This window comes from Daucus carota, chromosome 5, assembly GCF_001625215.2.
Source record: "Daucus carota subsp. sativus chromosome 5, DH1 v3.0, whole genome shotgun sequence".
NCBI classification, from domain to species: domain Eukaryota; kingdom Viridiplantae; phylum Streptophyta; class Magnoliopsida; order Apiales; family Apiaceae; genus Daucus; species Daucus carota.
This window is the reverse complement of record NC_030385.2, coordinates 37,234,343-37,244,588: the sequence shown is the minus strand read 5'-3', so window position 1 is coordinate 37,244,588 and position 10,246 is coordinate 37,234,343.

Here is a 10,246-nt window from a genome sequence, read left to right as displayed (position 1 = left end):
CAATTGACTTGGAAGATATCCCAATTCCAGCTTTTCTTGTTCAAGAATCTTCCAAGCCAAAGAAGAAAGTCAAGTCTGTGGCTAAGAGGATGGCTAACCCTCCTAAACCTCCAAAAGAACCTGAAAATCCTGATGACTATCTGATCATTGCTAACATTGAAGAAATTTCTGAGTTGGAGCTGGAGCTGGATGATCTTCAAGAAGTGAGAGGAATAGAAGCAACTTCAAAGTTACCTGAAAGATTGGTATTCTCTTACAAAAACAAGGGTGATGTCATCTGGCCTCTTCACAGAGTTCTGGATTCTGAGGGATTCAGTTCTCTAACAAAAATATATGGATCTATGAAGAGGACTGGAGGATTTACACCACCTGCCAAGCAAATGGTACTAAAGAGAATCCTTGAGATCAGGAAGGAATGGAACTCAGATGCTAGTCTACAAAGAAGGCTGAAAATTCCCTACACTGGAAAGAAAATTCATCATGAACCTACTCCAGTCATGGAATTTAGGGACAATCAAGGTGTTAGGAGATTTTTCAGACCTAAAGATCAACTCAAGGTTGCTAGCTTGAATACTCTGAAGACTCTTCAATCCAAGCTCAACAGACAAGATAGTGATGAAGAATGGTTCTACAGGATCTTTCAGAAGCAGATTAATATTCTTGAAGAAAAACTTAAGTCCAGAAGAAGAAGATCTTCTAGGAACAAGTAACTGCTCAGTCTAGAGGAGCATAATCATCTGTAATCTTTTCTAACTCTTGTATTTAAATTCTGCATTTTATTTTATTAATGTTTTGTTATCATCAAGTGTAGAATTTATGTCTGCATCTTCTCCAGTCATAAATTGGGGGAGATTGTTAGGAATCAATAATTTTTGATGATAACATAAACATTTTGTAACATGTCTTACTTAGAATCTTTATCAAATTTCAGTTGTAATTGTTACATTTCTTGTCCTTGGGAATTATCAACGGATGGGTAGAATAGGATGGCTAATTGTAAATATCCAATGCCATGTAATTTTATCTAAGTGAAGGATATTCAACTGATGAGATGTAACTGTTCAACTGATAAGACTGGATGATGTTTCAACTGATGAAAATCAAGCATTCAACTGAAGACAAAGTATTCAACGGATAATGCTGAGGAATTCAACTGATGAGATTGGAACAGCATTCAACTGATGGAGTTTGTAATTCATTCAACTGATGAGCCAGGCATTCAACTGATAAAGTCAATAGCAGTTGAAAGCAACCAGAATCTTTCAACTGATGAAGCAAAGAGCAGTTGAAAGTGACTAGAGCTTAAGTTTGACAAATCACATGGATCGAATTACACTAAAATAGACATGGAAGCCTAATTAGGAAAATAAAGAAGAAGCAGAAACATACTTATCTCATGCAGTGCAATCTGGATCAAATCAAGATGATGGTCAAAGATGAAGACATCTCAGAAAGCATGCATAAGACAAAGTTGTGCAGCATTGTTTTTAGATTAGAGTGCATTTTGTAATCTAGCTAAAAGCTTTGTAAAACTTGGAGTATATAACCAAGTTAGTAGCATCAGTTGAACTTGTTCAAATTACTTGAGAGAAAAATCTGAGAGTTAGAACTTGTTTTGAGTGATGAACCAGCAGCTGTGCGAATTGTAAAACAATCCACAGATTCTTCTATATAAAATCTCACGGGTGGATCATTCAATCCACCCGTATTTTTAATACTTGGTGTTTTCCTGTTTATTGTGTTCTTAGTGTATTGTTCTTGAATCTTTTAAATTTGTAAAAGATTGTATTCAACCCCCCCCCTTCTACAATCTTTCTCATAGTTGGTGTAAAATAACAAGTCATCAGAGTTTGATGACTCAATGTCAGACTTTGTGACATGAGCTTTTCCTTTGCTCTTAGCAGCTTCCTCTTGAACTTTCAGAGCAACAGACTTTGATTTTCCTCCATGACGTTTGCTCCTTTGCTCCATTTCAAGTTCATGAGTCTTCAGTCTTCCATAAACATCATCAAGAGACATTTCTCCAAGATCAAGATTGTCTCTTATTGTGGTGACTTTCAAATCCCATTTTTCAGGAAGAGCCAGAAGGAATTTGAGATTTGAGTCTTCAAGATCATATTCCTTGTTTACCAGAGATAAGTCATTCAACAGTTTGACAAATCTGTCATACAGATCTGTCAAGGACTCACCAGATTTTGAGTCAAAGTGCTCATACTCCTGTGTAAGGATTGTTTTTCTGTTTTTCTTTATGGCCTGAGTTCCCTGACATCTGGTTTCTAGAGCATCCCAGATTTGTTTAGCAGTTTTGCACCCAATCACCCTATTTGACATTGCATTATCAAGGGCACTGTGCAGAAGGTGTTTTACCTTAGAGTCTTTACCAATTGACAAGATGTCCTCAGGGGTGTAATCTTTCTTTTCTTTTGGGACCATCTTCTGAGGTTCATCTGCAATCCCAACAGAGAGCTTGGTGGGCATATGTGGTCCATCAAAGATCCTGTCAAGGTATTCTGGATCAACAGAGTCTAAGAATATTATCATTCTTTCTTTCCAGACTGGATATTCAGATGCCTTAAGGATTGGAACTCTAAAGGATGAAGCTTGTGATTTTTCAGACATGATTGTGTTTAAGATCTCACTGTAGTAATCTTAACAGAGCTGGCTCTGATACCACTTGTTAGGTCCTATAAACTCACTATATAATCTGATATAGTGATCACAATCTGTAACACAGTAAGACAATATAAGAGATTGAAAGTAATAAACTCTTATATTCACAAAGCTTTAATAGTTACAAAGACTCTCTCAGTGATTTATAATGTATCACTAAGAGCTGCTAGGGTTCTTAACAATATACTTGATAACTCAACTCATCTAGAGTAACCCTAATCTGTGTTTATATAGACACAGTAACAAAATCAATCTCTGATTTGATATCCTATAAATCTGCTATGAATTCTATCAATCAAAGATTGCTCCAGTTTTCTGTTTAGTTTCCATAGCCAGTAAATCACTCCTCCGCTTCTATCCTTCCTTGAAGTATATCCGCTTCTGAGCTCTTTCCACGTGTAAACTCTGATGAATCTTGACTATGTAAACTCTGGTCAGACTTTATCAAACTCTGTCAGACTTTACTAAACTCTGTCAGACTTTACTAAACTCTGATCAGCTTCCAGATTAAACTCTGATGATTCCTGTTCTAAAACAAACTTTAAGAATATTAGTAATCATCAATTATATCTAACAGTTAACGACCGAGTCGAGTTTGAGTTGTCAATGAACCGAGTCGATCAATAACAAAATCAACTTTTTTTCAACTTTTTGCTTTGATTTTTTTTGTATGTACTTTTTTTTTTATGGATTTTTTGATGGATATCACTTTTTAAAATAAGTGCTTATTGCTTAAAATAAAAAAATGAAGTAGAATTTAGAAACAAGTTAAGACTTATAAGTGATAAAAGTGTTTGAGAAATAAGTAGAAGCCGTGAGACAAAAACTAGTAATCGTAGCTTTTTTTAAGTACTTCTTGACTTCTTACACAAACGGTACAAATAAGTGCTTTTAACTTATAATTCAGAAGCTGAGCTTATAAGCCCGTGCCAAACACCTACTTAATAAACAATAAAAAATGAAAGTTCAAAATAAAATGAACAAAAACCAAAAGTCTTTCAAATTGTATATTTAAAATCTGTTCCTTTAACATGCTGAGGTTTCAGATAAACAGATTGTTTACCATAATTTGATGATGGATTGGTTTGAGCCACAGTATTTTATTTGTTTAATCTAATCAGTGTTATTTTGTGTTGAACTAGTGAAAAAAACACGCTCCTCGCGATTGAGAAAAAGTTAGAATATAAGACATTCTAGAAGATTTTTATGATCTATAGTTTTTGAATCCTTTTATCCTGTAATTTTAGTTGAAATATAAGAAATTTTTTTTTTTTTGTAAAGTGGAAAACACGCTTCGCGCTAGTGAGAAAATTATAAAATGTAAAATATTTTAGCAAAGTAAAATTTATGTAAATGCATGCATGCCTACCCAACTAAGCAAATTAAAAGGACCGGGTAAAAGCTTGAAAGTGAAATCCCAAAGAAAAGAGCAGGGCCGGCTCAAGACATTTTTGGGGCCTTAGGCGAAACTAAAAAATGAGGCCTTAATTTTTCGAAAAGTAAATTTTATATTAATAAAAATATTGATACATCATTTAAACATTACAAAATAAAATTACCTAATATATACAACTACATGTAAAATTAAAATCAATCAATAATACTCCCTCCGTTCCTTTTTATTAGTCGCTTTGACTTTTTGTACGTATTTTGAGGTGTAAGAAAAACGTATTTCTATTCATTATTTTTCAAATTTTCTTTTTCTGAATAAAAATATAGATGTTAGACTTTTATAAGGAAATTTGAAAAATAACACGTACAAGTATGTTTTTTGTACATCTTAAATTACGTGCACAAAGTCAGAACGACTAATAAAAAGGAATGGAGGAAGTATATGATAGAATCAGGTCTTCTCTTCGTAATATTTTTTCATAGGACTAAAACGATCTCAAAATACTTTTTCTATTAGCAGCCAACACATTGTTTCTATATACATAGCATTAAATAATTTGACAACGACATGTATTTACATTACATTTTCAAGAAAATAATTATTAATTGACATTTATTAGATTACAGATATAAGTAGAACAACCGTTATGTAAGCACAAAAACTAAATACAACTAACTATATTTATTATTTTATAAGAAAAGAACGATCATATATAAATTATTATTTATATCACAATCTTTTTCCTGGATCTATATATTAATTTTCATTTTTCATTTTTTTTCCCACATAAGAATACTTATATATATAGATAATATTAAATTTTTGGGGTCTCAAAAATTTGGGGGCCTTAGGCGGTCGCCTAAATGGCCTGTAAGTAGAGCTAGCCCTGGAAAAGAGTTCAAATCATTAATCTGAGGAAGATGCTATTCTTATCAGCAACTACACATAGTCCAAGTTGGGGAAATAGTTTTGTATCCACAAGACAACAGAGCATTAATTTATGATGAGATAAGAGGATTTCTATTACTATGAATCAACAGATGTAGCTGAAATAGAAGCACACCAGCACCTCTGGCTAATCCTCACATTTCAAGGTCTCTTGGCTACCTTCTACTGCTTACCACTGGCCAGGGTCTCAGATGAGCTTACAACTCCACGGATACCCCCTCTGGCTAATCCTCACATTTCAAGGTCTCTTGGCTACCTTCTACTGCTTACCACTGGCCAGGGTCTCAGATGAGCTTACAACTCCACGGATACCCTTCTGAAGATGCTCCAAGCTAGCCACTCTCTGCATTGAAGAAGTTCTTTCTATCTTGTTTCCTTCAACAATGCCTGATGCAGAATGCTTTTGTGAATTATTTACAGGTGGAACCAGTAGTAAACCATTCTGGGCTCTCTGATCTTGAGCATGCAAGTGACTCATAGGAGCAGGCTGATAGAAGTGTTGTTTTAGAACATCTTGAATAGTATCAGCTGATGTGTCAGACGGGCCCCCAGAATACGATGGCAACAGTCTCTTCAGCCATCTTCGCCTGTAATACACATGCCAAAAAAAAACAATAGAGAAACAGCTTCCAATGCAACCTACAAGCCTTTACAATTTTTATGGCAAAGGAAACCTTTTAGGCAGCTTTGTATGCACTAATAAATAACATGAGAAACCACATAGAGTACTGTTGTAGGTTTCAGACCTCAACTTGCAGTCAAAAGCAAGATGCTCAGCTATACCTTAGCTGTGATGGTCTCGATATTAGCTTTTAGAACTCTGTTGTCAACAGCTGCATCATTGTACCTCTGGCTTATGTCCGTAAGATGTTTCAGCAGCGAGCTATGTCCAAAGTCTAAAGAGAAAACATGAACTTATGAGATCAATAATTTCAGAGAAGATTCTGTCTCTGCTGCAAGCTATGTCCAAAGTTTAAAGAGAAAACATGAACTTATAAGATCAATAATTTTCAAGTAATACTTCTAACTACTAGAAATTATACCGAATGTGTAGAGTGTAGCGAACTACAAAAATTTTCTCTTGCATATCATATTAATAAGCATCACCTTCCCGTCCATATACCATATGCAAACATATTTATATACAAAGATTGTGCGTGCCTTTTTTTGAAAAGAAATCCTAAAACCACAAATCAAATGTACCTAAGAACCCGAAAGTTCTGACCACTTCTAATTTATAACGTAATGTTTTATAGTAGGATACAAGCTAAATAATGGCAATTCCAGCAACTTATCTTGAAAAAGACTATTTTATTCATCAAAGACGTATTTTCTCCATAATTCATGAAATCTTGTGTTCTTTGCAACAGATAATAGAAGGAAATGAGTTAGGCTAAACCTCTAAATGTTTTTCCTTCTTTTATATATCATAATAAGTTGACTACTCTGACTTGAACATAAATTATACAAACTTGACTGAAAATGATTTATCTGCACAACAAAAGGTCAAAACAGTTAAACATTTGTATGCATTAATAGAAGAGGGCACAATCTTGATAATGCACCAAGAGCAATAATGTGTTTAGAAGTACACTTAAAGAATCAAAACAAAGACTAAAGAAACCAATATAGTGCCTGAAGATACTAACCCTTTGTAGGAGCCTGAGATACTAATTGTGTTGTATACTTGTGATCCATTCTGAAGCAGAGCAGCAGAATCTTGTAGTTTAAAAGAGGCCTCCTATGTTCAAATGAGCATAAACTTCTATTACACAATGCACATATAGACACTTGATGCTTAGCCTTAAGCCAAAAACATGCAAAACCAAACTCATCAGAGAGCAAAAAGAAAATGTTGAGTCGATTTTCTAAAGTAAAATCTTATAATTGGAAGCCAATATAGATCTAAGATACTGACTAACAGACACATATTGCGGGGGAGCACAAAACATGAAATCTAAAATCAATCAGACTTGTAGCACAATCAGTTTTGCTGACATTACATCGTTCACAGTCATAATAACCGTGCCATTTTACTTCCTTATTTCAAATTATAATGATACGAGCGAAAGGCAACAAATCAATTTACATTAAAATAGCTCTAGAGGTGAATATGGTAATCAAAAACTCAAGGTGGATATTAAAGTTTAGGATTGACAAATTAAATAGATTTTTCTTTGTTCGTTAGGATTTTGTTGTTCTTTTCCATGTTTTTTTTAATCTAATATTTTTCATTTCAGGGCTATGGAGACGGTCAATAATCAACATGGTCTTCATATTCATGCGTTAACATCATCACGTAGTCCTTTCACCACAAGAATCCAGATTCTGCTTCATCACAATTTGCAGGTTAGATACACAGTTAATATGAATGGTTCCGGTATCTATATAAAGGAAGGAGGATCTCAAGAGGTTTATAAGTTTATTTAACATGTCTTATATTTCTCCAAATTATTTTTCTCATATTGCGAGTTCTCATTTTGTTTTTTTTGTTTGTTTAAGTTGAAAGTTGAGTTATGTACACCAAAAGACTATTCAGTTGTGTCCTGTTCTTTAATATTCTAGAAGAATACAAAGTGTTAATCATATGAACATGATACTAAAGAACGTGCACCAGACCTTAAAGGTGAGAACACTTTGTTGCCAGACTTGATCAAACCAAGACCCACTGCTTGACATATAGCTTCACCAAAAGCTTCCTCTGTTTGGAAAAAAGCAACAGTGTCAAACATTGTATAACCAATTTCAATTACATCCAGCACATCAAATATCAATTCCAACCAGCTCAATTAACGAAACCCGTGTACTATCAATCACCAAACTGACAATTACACAACTCCAAAGCAAACCCGGATCCAAAAAATTCGCCACAAATAAATAAAGCCAAGATCTTTCACAAAATCCATTCAAAAGCAAATTTCAAGAACACAAAAAGACCCACAAGCCAGACTGCCAGAGACACCAAGAAACTCAAAAATCAGAAACACCCGTCAAAGAATCACCAAATTAATAAACACTATATACCTAATTAAACAGTATAAGTATCTAACTTACTCAGATATCGCAACTCAACAACAATTTCAATTACTTATAGTCACAGTAAGCTAACAGATCTTCTAATTAACCATCATCTACAATCCAAACCAATAATATAAACAGCTTTTTCTTTGATGAATTGAAAATCAGTTAATTACCATATTGGAGGGGGATGAGACACTCGTAGGAGATTTCGAAGCGGAAGGGTTTGGGAAGGGGGATGGATTGTCCAAAACGGTGACGTTTGTGATGTTCACAGACCCATTGCTAAACCCTAGTTACGCAGAAGCTAGAATGATTGGAATCGAGCGGGTGGCGAGAGCGAGACGACCCTCTTGGACTCTCTTTTTCCGGAGTGATGCCAGGACGACCTTCAGGGCTAGACTGGTGCAAGTGCGCTTCGTTGGTCCGATGAGTTTCGCCCGGCGATCGTGGCTGGTGAAGAAGGGATACTAAATAGACACAAATATAATAAGGGGCAATTTATCTTTTCAGTTGCCCTTTATATTGTCCAGCTTTAAAAAAAATATTTAATTATTAAACTGTTAAAATTCAGAAAAAAAGAGAATTGAAAAGAAGGTCTCTCAAGCATGACACGTCACCTGCTGGGAACCTCCTTTATATAAATATAAAGATATGCTTATTGTCTTTGAGGTGAAGTTGAGACCTTCACTGAGTATGTTTTTCAGATGGTTTCTTTATGTTTTCTGTTCTTTTCGTAGTGTATTTTTTACTTTTAATGATTAAATCGATCATTTTTTCTCCAAAAATTGAGATTTTATTTTAATTTTAAACACGGAAAATTATATTTTAAATAGAATATATATATATATATATATATATATATATATATATATACTATACTATTAAAGCCGAAACATTAAAAGTTTGGTCGGTCGGTCGGTACTTGGGCCAAAATACGGGCCTATCTATATAACCAATTATTCTGGGCCTATTTATATAAATAATTATTCTTTTTAATTTGGGTCAAAGTACGGGCCTATTTATATAACCAATTAATAATAATCCTTTTAAAACTGAAACATTAAAAGTTTGGTAGGTCAGTACTTGGGTCAAAATACGGGCCTATCTATATAACCAATTATTCTGGGTTTATCTATATAACCAATTATTCTTTTTAATTTGGGCCATAGTAGGGGCCTATCTATATAACCAGATAATCCTTTTAATTGAAATATATTACTTTTTTATATTTTTGACTAAAAAACTCAATCTTCTAAAATAACATTGAGAAACATGGTAATTACTTTTTTAACTAAAATATATTATCTTTTTATAAATTTTCCAACTAAAAAATTAATCTTTTACAATTAATACGGACATGGGCGACATATTTATACGTAAAGATGTGTGCCAAAAGTCTAAAAGTCAAATAATAAAAAATAGAGGGAGTATTATTATATTGGTCGGGCGGTCGGTACTTGGGCCGAAGTACGGGCCTATCTATATATATAACCAATTATTCTTTTTAACTAAAATAAATTATCTTTTATATATTTTTTAGATAAAAAAAAATCAATCTTCTAAAATAATATCGAGCAACATAGTAATTGTCTTTTTAATCAAAACGCTTTATCTTTTTTAGATTTTCTAACTAAAAAAACCGAGTTTTTACAATCAACACGGGCGCCATATATATAAAAATATAATATCATTAAAGATAATTATTAATAAATAACATGTGATATTATTCAACCAAAATACATTAATAACATTATTTTTAAATACTCTAATGATCTCATATTAAAAGAAATATTACAAATCTGTCATATACTATATATTATTACACTATTAAAGCCAAAAATAAAAATTCACTTGGTTGGTCAGTTAGTTGAGTTTGGTGAATCGTTTGGTATTCGACCCACGGAGCTCTTAAATTTATAACATGTTATAGTATATTTTTTATTATCAATTAAACCAAAACATCAAATTTAGGTTAGTATGATGGGGAGGTATTTGGTTCATGCGTATGTTTTATACCATATTATTAATTATTATTAACTAAATATCAAAGGTTGATTGATTAGTTTATATCTGAGTTTATAGGCCACCTTAAATTATAACATGTAAAAGAAAATATTTTAACATTCTCATTAAAATATATATGTTCGACCTAATTTTCAATTAGCCATTTGACGGACTTAACTATGAAGAATTTATCCAACTGTTAAGTAAAAA